The following is a 13,730-nucleotide window of genomic DNA, read 5'->3' as shown; positions in this document are numbered from 1 at the left end:
GGATCTTCTTTTTGTCTCCAGCGTTCTGGTGTATGTTGTTTTCCACTATCGTGCCGGGTACTAAACCCTTTCAATCTGGACACTTGTATCCTTCATTTCTGTGAATAAAATTTTTTCTTTGGTTATCCCCCCTCCCCACCCTTGCATTTTCTCTTTGTTCTTAGTGGAACTCTTAATACTCAGGTACTGGACTTCCTTGTCTGGCACTCTAATTTTCTTATGTTTCTCTCCTAGCTCCCCTCCATTTCTTTTTGTTTTACTTTTTGGGAAATGTCGTCATCTTCCTTCTACTGATTTTCTGGTTTGTTCCCTGAATATTTCTTTTTTTTCTTAAATATTTATTTACTTAAGTCATCTCTACAGCCAGCTTAGGGCTCAAACTCATGACCCCGAGATCGGGAATTGTTTGCTCTTCTGACTTAACCAGCCAGGTGCTCCCTCTTTTGTTTTTAAAATAACCCCTTGATCTTGTTTCTTGGTTACATACCCTCTTATCCCTCTGAGGATATTACTGACAGATTTGTGTAAGTTTTTTTTCTTCCTGTGTGGGTTGTTGCTTCTGAGTTGCCATTTCCTGTTTCTCGAGTTCATTTTAGGTTTTTTAAATGAAGGGGACTGACCCTTCATGGATCCAGTGCTGTCCCATAGAACTAACTCTCTGCAGTGATGGACATGTTCTATAGCTGTGCTCTTTAATATACCGTTCGCCAGGTGGAGCTGTTGAGCAGTTGAAATGTGGCTAGGGCCACTGATGAACTCAGTTTAAAATTTTATTTCATGTAAGTTCATTTCAATTTAATGGCTCACGTGGCTAGAAGCTATTACTTGGACAGGGCAGACGGAGTTACTCTTGCATTAGAGGGTGTGAGTAAGAGGCCTGCTTGTACCACCAATTAGCTTTGTAACCTAGGGAAGCTAACATCTTGGGTCTCAGTTTCGCCATCAATGAAACGGGGGCAATTCTATTTGGATTCAACAAAAAAAAATCACTCCAGCTAGACCAAAGGTGAAAATTACTATTTTAAAAAAATTCTTAGGAGTTCTTATGTAATGAAGAGAGGCCAAGGAAAGGCTAAAAATAGAACAACCTTCTGGAACCTGGATCAGACTCTTGTATCTCATTTCTGCTCTTTGAGTATCTGTGTCAATCTTGTGTCTGTGCAGATTGACTTGCTTTTTTTTTTTTTTTTTTTTTTTTTTTTTTTTTTTTTTTTTTGGTGCCTCTACATGTACTGAGAGAAAGATGGCCACTCCACAACTTCCAAATTTATGTTTCTCCCCTTCAGTAGCTTAGTCTCAAATGACTAGCTATCTCTCCATTTCTTTCTTTTTTTTTAAGTTTATTTTGAGAGCGAGAGAGCAAGCCAGGGAGGGGCAGAGAGAGAGGGAGAGAGAATCCCCAGCAGGCTCTGCACTATCAGCTTCTGACGTGGGGCTTGAACTCACAAAGTGTGAGATCATGACCTAAGCTGAAGCCAAGAGTTGGACACTTAACCGACTGAGCCCTCCAGGCGCCCCATCTTGGTTTCAATTCTAAGTCCCAGGAAGCAGAAACTTTACCTGGTGTGGCTTGAGTGAGCCATGGGCGGCCGAACAACACAACAAACGATATTGCCATGCATCTCATAAGAGATTTGGTGGGGGCTGGGATGTTCTCAGGGAAAGCCGTAGTTCTAGTTGCTTCCACACCTAAAAAAGTGTCTGTAGTTAAAAATTTTGCCACAAGGTGAGTACTGTGATTGAAAACCCAGATTTGTTGGGGAAAGGAGACTGGATATCCTGCTTCAGTTTAGGTTTTCAGATTCATTTATTGATTCAACAGATATTTGTTGAATGCTTGGTACATGCCAGGTCCAGTAGCAAGGGCTAGAGATGAGATTCAGTGCTGAGAGAAGAAACCTGTCTCTTGCCTACATGGAACTTCCAGTCTTATGGGGGAGACTCCCGTGAGTATAACAATGCAATTCTGAATAATCAAGAAGAAAAGGCTAACATTTAGAGATTTTATTTAGTAATTAGGAAAGTGCCTCCATCAGGGTGGTTGTCCTGAGAAATGAAGATGAAGCAGGAAGTAACTAAGTGGAGGACAGAACAATATGTTTCTCTATGAACAAAAGGAATGACATGTGCAGAGGTCCTGAGGCAGGAAGCCTATGAAGGACTGGAAAAAAGAGCTGGATCATATTGGAATTTCATTGTTTCTGCTCCCTCTGGCCCCTGTTTACAAAAGTACTTTGGAACTGGTTACAACGGACCGGGGTTTCAGGGGACTCTGTTATTTTAATGAAAGGTTAAAGGTCTCATAGGTGACAAAGGTAAATCTACATCTTATGTATTTTTATGGTATGCAGCAGATTATGACAGTCTTAGTTTTTATATTCATTTCTTCCTTTTGGGGATGAATGCTGCATTTATTACCTTGAGGGCATAAACTCCTAAGAATAAGAGGTTATTGTTGCCAGCCTCTTGTGTTTTTCTGCTTTAGAAGTCTTGTCAAGTTTGTAGCACATCTCTTCTGTGCTGGAATTACGAGATCATGACCCCATGATTTCCTTATGTTTCCTTATAAGGGCCTACTTACTGCCAGAATACTTCCCTGATGCCCCAAAGAAACATGACTAGTGAATTCTTGTGTGAAAATGTGGACTCGGCACAGAAATTTCTTAAAACTCAGTTTCTGGTTGTAACGCGTTATAAATATTAGCTGGTTTTGTTTTTGTTTTTGTTTTGGGGGGGGGTCTTAAATACAGAAGAATGGCCTCACAGGCCTTTGTCTGAGTCGATGCTATCAAATCAGGAGGAGATTAAGACAATTGCTGTGAGTGCCACAGGTTCTTTGCAAATGAAGAGAAAAAAAAATAATCCGAAGTGTATTGTTGTCTATGAATCACAACTTACAGTGTTACTGATAGGCCTGCATTTTGTTTCTCACTTTCATAATATATTTTGTTTAACCCTCATGTCTACGCCGTTGCCATTTCCGCGTATAATGAGTCTTAAAGATGATTGGTGGGGCGGGGTCTTTCTTTTGTACTCAGGCCCAGTGTGCCTTGTACTCGCAGAGCCCGTCTCATCTACTGAGATGTACTGAGACGTGTTCACTGAAATACTGGATAGGTGTTTCCTAGTGTTCACACATGAGGAAGTAGACATGTGGCAGGAATTTATGCGATGGGTTCCTTCCTCAGCTGCGGCCGGGTGTTAGGAGGGCTCCGTCCTTGTCATCACCTCCATCCTTGGACTGGGAGGCCTTCTGAGTGGGACTTTGTGCACTCCGCACTCTGCAGTCTTGACTGAGCATGTACTACGTCCAGCCCCCCCTCTGGTTTCTCCAGACTTTTCTGTTTTAAACGCCCCTTTCCTCCCAGAGGGTGGACTCTCTCAGCCTAGTTTGGAATCCCGAGTCCCCCATTTCCTTGTCTTGTGCTATTGGGTAAGTAAGTGGAATGATTTCTCTTCTGTACGGATTGAAAGCAAAATAAAACAGAACCGCGTTCTCATTATTTCGAGGAGTAAATGAGATGAGAAGTGAACCGACGAGTCCAGTGTTGGGCCCTGGGTATCCATCTGTTAGGTTATTACCACGATGCCAGATTCTTCGGTTGTCTTCTCCTGAGTTTAGATACAAAGCAATCGGATGTGGCTTTCCATTGCTTTCCAGGGCCCATGAACATTCTTCCAGATTCTCAGATCACACAATGCCTGATCTTAATTTCATATGGCATGATTGGTTGTGAATCACTGTGAGCCAAGGCTGATCTTTTCTTAAAGCTGTAAAACATAGGCCCTTGGGGTCCCTTGCCCCTTGTCTTCTTCCAGGTCCCCTGACTGCTTACTTCCCTATATTACATGCAGTAGACTTTGGGCCTCACATAAACCAGACCCTAAAAGTCCTTTGACCCCTTCCCTAACGACTTACAATCTACCAGGAAACCCATCCTCGAATCGCATTGTGATTCATTGCCTGTTAATTCCTGTATCATGTGGTCTGGGTTACGGTTTTCATTTTATTCTTGGGAAATAATGTTTTACCCTTAGGTGACTGTCACAAGGTGGGAATTTTGAGTTCTGGTCTGGTGAGCGGCATGGGTTGGCAAAAGGGGAGTGGACAAAGAGACAGGGCGAGCTGAACTTTGGATCCGTTAAGGCATATCAGATAAGGCGGTCTTGTTCATATACTCATGTATTTGTATCTGTCCCCATCAAAACAGATTTGAGAACGTCTTTAAAAATATTCAGTGAAGTGAAAGATAAAGGGAAGATAAAGAAAACTAAGTATAAATTAGGCATATAAAATGCATGGTGAAGAGTTCTATTTGCTTATTGAAGGTAGGCTATAAATTTGGCTCGGAGCTTCCTAGTTAGCTAAAGGGAAGAGTGAAATAGAATACACTCTCGGGTGTGCAATGTCCATAAGATAAGAACCAGTGTTCTTGGTACCAAGACCCGAGACTTCGACCTTGCAAGTTAGTTCATTAGTTTGCCTTCACACGGAGTGCCTGAGGTAACCTGGTGTTGTGTGTGAGAGGACTTCTTCGGAAAGAGGCCCGACTTCATTGGTGCTCTATTTTCGAGATAGCTGGACAAATTTCATTCTTTGTCTCTCTCGCTCTCTCTTTTTAAGTTGAAGTGTGCTCGCCACACCGCGTTACATTAATTTCAAGCCTAGATTCGTTCTCTTGCGCTTCTAGGTTGAGACCTTCATGTGTGCCAAACAAGCAGTTGATAAAATGTTTTGCTAGTTTTTCTTCACTTGAGGGTATAGATAAGGCAATCATTTTCTTGGACCCACAGGTAAGATAGACGCCAGCCCTAGAGAGAATTAATGAAGGGGAAAAGGGAGTTTACCCCCCTTGCTCCCTTAGGCACCAGCTCATTGGTTCGCAGACATTTATTGGTAGCCTGCTGTATGCAGTTGCTGCCTTAGGCTTCAGAACATGAGTTTTTCTTTGGCTCTTTTTCCACCATCCTGCTTCAAGCCGTCACCCTCTCTTGCTTGGACTCCTACAGTAGTCTCTCAACATCCCCCCCCCCCCCCACCACAGGGTGCGGTCTCTACCCAGCAGCTGGAGGGCTCTTTTCCCTAACCCATCTCCTTTTCCTGTCCTGTTTAAAACTCTCACATCGCGTGTGTGGAATCAAATCCCAGCTCCACACTATGATTTGCAAGCTCCCTCATCATTTGCCCCCGGGACTTCTGTGATATCATCTCCAACCCCTCCCTCCCCTAGCTTATTACCCGCCCCCTCCCCCCCCCCCCCCCCATTCCTGCCACTCCGACTGCTGCTCTGCTGCTGACCAAACCAGGTTCCTGCAAGCACATGCTGGTTCTTTATGTAGGATGCGCTTGAAGCCCACATTTTGTCGCTCACCATTGTATCAGAGTCCCCTTCTCAGCAGGCCTTCTCTGGGCACCCAGTCCAGGTAGCTGTGCATCCTCCAAGCCCAGCCAGTCTCTGTCACACTGTTCGCTTTTGTGTTCTTGGTTATACTTACTCCAATCCACAGTTACCTTATTCACGCTCGTTTGCCTGTTTGTCTGTCTCCCGTGCTGGAACACTAGCTCCAGGACCTTAGCCATCCTCTGTGCACAGTGCCCAACACATGGCCTGCTGCGGGAGAGTTGATCAGAAGTGCTGGTTGGGGTGCCTGGGTGGCTCAGTCGGTTAAGCTCCGACTTCCAGCTCAGGTCATGATCTCGTGGTTCGTGGGTTCCAGCCCTGCTTTGGGCTCTGTGCTGACAGCTCAGAGCCTGGCACCCGCTTCGGATTCTGTGTCTCCCTCTGCGCCTTCCCCACTCGTGCTCTGTCTCTTTCTGTCTCTCAAAAATCAATAAAAATGTTAAAAAAATAAAAATAAAATATGTAGAATCTTATGTTTATTTAAGGACATCTTATATTCTGTTTATAAATATGGCTTTATTAAAAAATTAAAACATCTACTTTAACAAAAATGTGGGTCAGTTAACATTAGCACTGTCAAAAGACTTTTTCTTTTCTGCCACAGGAGGGCACTGTTGGCAAACATAAGATGATTTTTAGGTTGAAATTTAATAAAGGTTTAGATTAAGCTCTTAAGAAGCATTTGTCCCACTAATAGATTAAAATGGCCAATATTGTCGGCAGTGGGCATTGCCTTGCCATTAATCCTGTCACGGCTGAGTTTACTGTGTATATATGTCCATGAACTGCATGTTATCTATATCAGAATCATACTGTGTTTCACCTAGAATGCTCTGTGAGTCATTTTCACATATGGAAGTCACCTTGGCGGGTCTTCTAGTTGAACTCTGTTAGTTCACAGGTTCCTTTAGGGTCATAGAAGTTAGATGACCGTTCATTTGGGAGTGAAACTAAAGACTTACATTTATTCATTTATTTAACAGAGCATATTTAACACCCATGATGCACAGGACATTATGGTAGAGATTAGGGTACAGGAGAAATACAATATCATCCTTCCCCTCAAGAGGTTTATTCTGGTTGTAAGTGAACAGACCCTGACCCCCACCCCAATCCCCAACCCGTAACCCCACGCCCCAGCCAGGAGTGCAGTCGTTAACATAGTAGAGGCACTGTTACCCATCTTTATGTACAACTTACCTTATGAATATTCTTTATGTAGACATTAGATCACATCACATAAAAACTTTTACGGTAAAAATTCAAGTGCTTGGCAACTTGTGGGTAGCCTTCACATATTATGTTGGTTATTTATTATGTTAAAATCCTTGGACGCTGTTTTGATGATTTGAAAAATGAGAAATGAAAGGAAAATTTCCAATTAAAAAACTGGTCTAATTAAAAGAAATAAACCCTCTGCAGTAAGGATAATTAGGCCTTGAGAGATTTATGGCTAAATTGCCATTACTGTTCCCATTGGTTCAGCCCCAGACCTGGGCGATTTCCCTCGGACAACAAGCTGTAGAGTCATGCTGGGTGTGCCTGAATTCGGTGAGTGCATTTCATTTCATGTAACTTGCCAGTTTGTTTTCTCCGTTTCCTGTATACCGGCTCTGGATGAAACCATTGTCACTTACTGATGATTGCTTTTGTGCTTCTCGTGGTCACTGGAAGGCTGCATTTTTCTTCATTAACAAAATGCACTGTTTGCTCATAATTCTACTAGAAAGGATTGTGTCACTGCCCTTAAGTAAGGATGCTGTGTGGTTTTAAGGAATTTCTCGGTTCTTAAAATGACAGTGTGTGAACCTTATAAAAACACAGCATGTCTGTTTAATTTATTTAAGTCATCGCCAACTGGAAGAGCCTTTTTAAAGAACTCTCCACCACCTAATTTAGATGAGATAGTACTGGTAACACTTGAAATTAAAAGGCCGTTTATAAAATGTTTAATATTTAATAGACACAGTTATTGTCTTTAATGGCTCATTTACAACATGCTTTAATATGTTCTAAAATGGCTCAGTAGTAAATTCTTCATAGATGTTTTTAAGCAGGCAATAAAAAAAGCAATTTATGACATGTATATACCACATTCTGGCAGAAAAAACGTGCCCACTCTAACATATGACGGTGAACATGCTCTAAATTACTAAGTAATTCCATGCATCGTGTGATAATTATAAATGATAGCCCAGTGGAGGCATCGGACATGTATCCATGTTTGAAATATATTCATGTAAGCATCAATAACCTATTAGATACATTTACCTTCATCAGCACACTCTTAAAAATAGGAAACTCATTAATACTTGTTTCAGAATAAATTTGTCAAGAGAAGGTTTACATCGGCTTTTATGTATTTTTGTGAAAAGCTGCTTGAAAATTTCTAGAAGACAATTCAATGCGGTTTTGTTATTTAAGCAACTGGAAACGGAAACATCTTTCCTCATTTCTGTCTGAAGAAATGATGAATGAATTTATGTAGGCAACTTGCATTTCAAAATTTCCATTGTTTATCAGACAAGACATCCCTTAGTGGGATCATCTTTTCTCATGTTTTTCACTCAGGAACCTGCTCCCCCCCCCCCCCTTTTTTTAACTCCCCAAACCCAGGTTGCTAATTTATGATGCATTTGTCATTTACATCATCTGCTGTCTTGATTGAGTAGAAATTAGTGTGGTAAAATGATTTGTTACAACGTCCAAACTTTTAAGGGTGTCACCTCTTTTATTAGTTGTTGGGAGAATTATGCTAACCTGTTCCCTGATACGGGGGTGGGGGGCTGAGAACCAGAGTTGCCAGGCCCTCCTAGTAGATCCCACCCTGGGAGGTCAGACGAACTGAAGGTGAGTCTGGAAATAGCCAGTTATTGGAAAGTGGCCACTGTGCAGGTGATGCAGGGCAGAACTTGTAACACCATTGGCCAGGCGGGAAAGGGCAGTGCCGTTTGGGACCATTTCCTTTATTATTTTTTTAAATTTAATTATTATTATTTTTTTTATTTTAGAGACAGAGAATGAGTCAGCAGGGGAGAGGGGCAAGGGGGGAGAGAGAATCCAAAACAGGCTCCGCGCTTAGCGTGAAGCCGACATGGGGCTCGATCCCATGACTCTGTGATCGTGACTTGAGCCGAAATCAAGAGTGAGTTGCTTAACCGACTGAGCCATCCAGGCGCCCCCTGTTTGCTTTGTTATTAAGCGAGAATCTGCTCTGCTGTGTTGTTGCAAAAATGCTTCCAAATTGGAGTTTGTCAGGAAATGAGTCTGGGAGGGTGCATAGACAAAAATCCTCTTTTTTTTTCCTTTGGTTTTGTTTCAATGCCGAATTCCTTCATTGAAATCCACAAAAGTAATTTAGCCTTCATGCGGTATGTTCTGGCTCTGGTGTATTTTCTCTGCAATGTTTTAGACAAGTTGTGATCTGCAGTGTGGTTGTCTCCCATCTGTTTGAAAAATGGCAGCTTAAGCATTCAAGGACTTTAGAATTCTTGCATGTTTGGTCTTAATTTGGAAAATGACATAAGACTTTAATAAATCTGCAGCAAATCAGAAGCCTGCAGCAATTCTGAATCCCTGTTTTTCCGCAGCTTTTCCGAGATGAAGCAACATTTATTTAGGGGTTAATAGCAAACACCTTTGGCTCCAAGCCTGGATCTGCTTGCACATTTAGTCCAGTTGCCTACACACATTTTTCCAGGCAGAATTCTCATCTTTAGGATGCTGATCAAGGTCTTGAGTCCCTAAAGAAGATAGATTTATTTTCAGTCTATTTACTAAAGCATGAAAAGAGACTAATATGTTTTGGAAATAATTTCACAGGAACTGGAACAGTAGGTGCCTTGGTACCAGATGGCTTGAATTTGAATCCTAACGTAGCTGCTTGTTGGCTGGGTGACCTTGGGCAAGTCACTTACTGTCTTTATGCCTTACTTTCCTCATCTGTGTATCAGGGTATAAATAAATCCTACTGATATTTTATTTGTTAAAAAAATTTTTTTAGTGTTTATTTATTTTCAAGAGAGAGAGAGTGACAGAGCGAGCAGGGGGAGGGGCAGAGAGAGAGGGAAACACAGAATCCAAAGCAGGCTCCAGACTCTGAGCTGTCAGCATAGAGCCTGATACGGGGCTTGAACTCACCAACCGTGAGATCATGACCTGAGCCAAAGTCGGACGCTTAACCGACTGCGCCACCCAGGCACCCCAATCCTACAAATATTTTCAGTGCTTTAACATAGGGCCTGGCACTATGTGAGTGCTTCTGTGGGGGCTTGAGCGGATGCTCAGAGAATTGAATTAACCCGAACATTCCAACTACCAACTCTCCGTGTTGTTTAGGATTGGTAATAAATTCTAAACCACTTTTGTATATCTTATGAATGGAAGGCTTTTAATTAGATATGTCACTTCTTGTGGGTTATGGGCATTGAGGAAGGCACCTGTTGGGATGAGCGCTGGGTGTTGTATGGAAACCAATTTGACAATAAATTATATATACGTATAAAGACATGTAACTTCTTATTTTGACATCATTTCTGACTTAATGAAAAGTTGAAAGAGTAGTACAAAGAATGCGTATATGCCCTTTACCCGGATTCACCAATTGCTTACATTATGCTCATTATTTTTTATATTCATACATTCAGTCTTCTGTGTCTCCCTTCCTTTGCCCTTCCCTCCTTCCCCCTCCCCCCCAGCATCATTTGAAAATGAGGTAGAGGCATTTGCTTTTTATTCTTAAATATTTTAAGGTGTATTTTTTAATTTAATTTAATTTTTTTATTATTATTTTTTTAACATTTATTTATTTTTGAGACAGAGAGAGACAGAGCATGAATGGGGGAGGGGCAGAGAGAGAGGGAGACACAGAATCGGAAGCAGGCTCCAGGCTCTGAGCCTTCAGCCCAGAGCCCGACACGGGGCTCGAACTCACGGACCGCGAGATCGTGACCTGAGCTGAAGTCGGACGCTTAACCGACTGAGCCACCCAGGCGCCCCAAAGTGTATTTTTTTAGTAATGACATTCTCTTTCTTATTTACAGTATGATCAAAATCAGGAAACTTAAGGTTGCTGCAACCCTCTAATCTGCAGGCTACGTTTAGAAATTGTTAATTGTCGCAATAATGTCATTTATAGCAGTATGTGTGTGTGTTGTGTGTATGTGTGTGTAGGCACTTCATCCTGAGGATTGCTTTGTGTGTGTATGTGTGTGTTTCTGGTCCCAAGATCCAGTCAGTGCACCATCAGAATTGCATTTTGTTGCCATGTGTCTCTCCTTTATTTGAAACAATTCCTTAGAATTTTTTTTTTTTTTTTTGGTCTTTCATGACCTTGATACTTTCAAAAGCAATTACATTTTAGAGTGTCCCTCAAATTTGAGTTAGTCTGATTTTGCGTCGTGATTAGATCTTGCTGTAAGGTCATTGTGTCTTCCAATTCTAAAAGGAACTGTGATATATCATCCCTGTAAATTTGTAGACTGGAAAGCTGAGAAGGAACTTGATGCTATCCAGATTGACATGTGTGGAGTGAGGCGGGTGTAGCAAAACCAACACAGATATTCTGAGGCTGCTTATCTACAAGTAAATGACTATTTCAAAAGAATAATCCCCTTAGGGAATTCGCCCTACTCATGGTGGGGGCAAATAGATCCAGAGAAAAGAGAAAGGGAAAACCTCACTATTTCCTTGATAAGAAATCAAGTGTAGGCAGAATTTTTTCCTGTGTACAACAGAAATAAATTAAACATCTGAACAATGGTCTCCTGTGGCTGGAAACCTCCAAGTTTCTTGGTACCAGGAAGCATAAATAGGCACTCTCTGCTCCTTTGTTGGAAGAGAGTGACTATCCCTACGCAGTACTAACACATGAGGGAAAAGATGAAAAATGTACCCGACATCTAAATGCCAAGTGTTTTAAGTTCATTCTGAGAATGATGGGGCGCACGAAAACATTTTTTTTTTTTTTTAAGTCAAGACATGGGCAGTGTCTTTCATCATGGAAAACATGGAATCTCTTTAAAAACAAACACGTTTGGAAGCAGATGGGTAGAAAGGACTGTACTATGGCTGGAAAACAACAGAGAAAAGAAATGACTAGAAGTAAATGCTTTTGGTGCGAAATTATTCATGCTCTTGATTGCACTCAAGTTTGGAAGTGACAAGAAAGAGTTAATCCTTTGAAGCCAGCACCTAGGGTACACCCTGGGAAAATCTGACCGAATGAGTTACTGTCCAGCCTAAAATTAAACTCCTGGCTCCTTGTCTGGCATACGAACGATGAGATCACATTTCTTTTCACTGATGGGTCCATTTTTTAATGAATTGAAAAGAAGAATCCCCAGTGGTTCCTTTTGTGTGAAGAAAACAAGATAAATATTAGCTAGGAAAGGTCATTTTGGTTTCCAATATGTGGGAAGTTCATTATGATGGATTCTGATAAATTATACTGTGTATTTCTTTCCGATAACAGAAGGTCACACTGTGCCCTTGGGTGGACATCAGGACAAACATACTTAATAAAGTTGGAGGATGTGGGACATGAACAGTTTCCAGTATTTTTTCCCCCAAATACCTTATATTTGTGCAGTTATTCAAAGTCTCTTTCCTCTTGTTGAGCTGTTCACTCAAGGCCGACTCTCTTTCCTTAAGCCCCAAAGGGGTGGGTCTGTGTTCTTCAGTCAAACATGTAATTACCTTTAGGGGCGTCTAAAGAAGAGAAAAGGCTCAGTTGTGCTTTGTGGCGGGTTTGTAATAGGTTCATCGTGATTCTAAAGTAACTAGACTGTTGCAGTGAACATTTTTATCTCATGTTTGCAACTGTAATATTTACTGATGCACATCGTCATTTTTCTCTGATCTCCACCACTGGAAGGGATGCCTTTAACTTAGCAATGTTAAATATGGTGTAGTTTTGAGGCGCCTGGGTGGCTTACTTGGTTGAGCATCTGACTGTTGATTTCAGCTCAGGTCATGATCTCATGGTTCGTGGGACTGATCTGCTTTGGGATCTGTGCTGACAGTGTGGATCCTGCTTGAGATTCTCCCTCTCACTCTGCCCCTCTCCTGTACTCGCTCTCTCTCTCAAAATGAATAAATAAACTTAAAAAAAAATGGCGTAGTTTCAAGGTCCACTTCCCCCCCGCCCCTTTGACATGTCCTTGGTTTGGGATCATCTGAATCCTTGCAAAAATGTTTCGCTGAGTGGAAAAGTCCTTTGAGGTCTGTGCATTAAAGGACCGTGTTGGATGTCAGTTAGGGAATTAACAAGTGTTCTTTGTATTTTGGTGTAATGGTTTATTTTGGAAAGATGTTTACCCTCTTCCTCCCGTTAACATTTTTCGAAAAGGATCCTCACAGATTGTCTAGCAACATTTTTAGGTTTATGCCACACAAAGCTAGGAATTCAGATCTTCATGCTGGCTTTTCTTTCTTTTCTTTTCTTTTCTTTTCTTTTCTTTTCTTTTCTTTTCTTTTCTTTTCTTTTCTTTTTTTTTTTTTTTGGCGTTCTTTTTTTTTTTAATAAGAAATTTATTGTCAAATTGGTTTCCATACAACACCTAGTGCTCATCCCAACAGGTGCCCTCCTCAGTACTCATCACCCACCCTCCCCACCCTCCCACCCCCCATCAACCCTCAGTTTGTTCTCAGTTTTTAAGAGTCTCTTATGTTTTGGCTCCCTCTCTCTCTAACTTTTTTTTTTTTCCTTCCCCTCCCCCCATGGTCTTCTGTTAAGTTTCTCAGGATCCACATAAGAGTAAAACCATATGGTATCTGTCTTTCTCTGTATGACTTATTTCAGTTAGCATAACACTCTCCAGTTCCATCCACATTGCTACAAAAGGCTGTATTTCATTCTTTCTCATTGCCACATAGTATTCCGTTGTGTATATAAACCACAGTTTCTTTATCCATTCATCAGTTGATGGACGTGCTGGCTTTTCCACTGCGCTGTGAGCTTGGGCAAGTTGTGGAACTCTTGGAATGGGCCATCTCCCACTTCATTTTCATCCCAATGTTAAAGAAATGGGGAGAATGGAATTTTGCATCATGAATGGTTTGGGATCCTCCATCAAATTTTGAATGCCTTTGCTGCTGAGAGAACTTTTCCTTTAAAATTGTGTTCTGGTAACCACATCTGTGGCTAGTGAGTGTAGGATTCTGTATCCTTTCCCCCTTGTGTGTTAGGACACTTTACAAATATAGATGCATTCCGTTGCCTACCACAGTCCTGCAACTGCAGATTTCACTGTAGAAAACAGTATTTTGCTACCGGAAATCTGTATCCTTTCAACATTAGAATGCTAATGCCTTGCCATCTTTTTTGTT

The 13,730-nt window shown here is 41.5% G+C and overlaps 1 protein-coding gene across 4 annotated transcripts in view; it reads left to right on the top strand.

Moving 5' to 3' along the window:
* The window catches only part of TAFA4 (TAFA chemokine like family member 4), a 208,423-nt gene that overhangs the window by 64,658 nt on the left and 130,035 nt on the right, over positions 1 to 13,730 (top strand). The gene's annotated exons all lie outside the window — the stretch shown is intronic.

Source organism: Felis catus, chromosome A2 (genome assembly GCF_018350175.1).
Source record: "Felis catus isolate Fca126 chromosome A2, F.catus_Fca126_mat1.0, whole genome shotgun sequence".
Lineage (NCBI taxonomy): Eukaryota > Metazoa > Chordata > Mammalia > Carnivora > Felidae > Felis > Felis catus.
The sequence above is the reverse complement of the archived record's forward strand: the minus strand, read 5'-3'. Positions and strand labels throughout refer to the sequence as shown.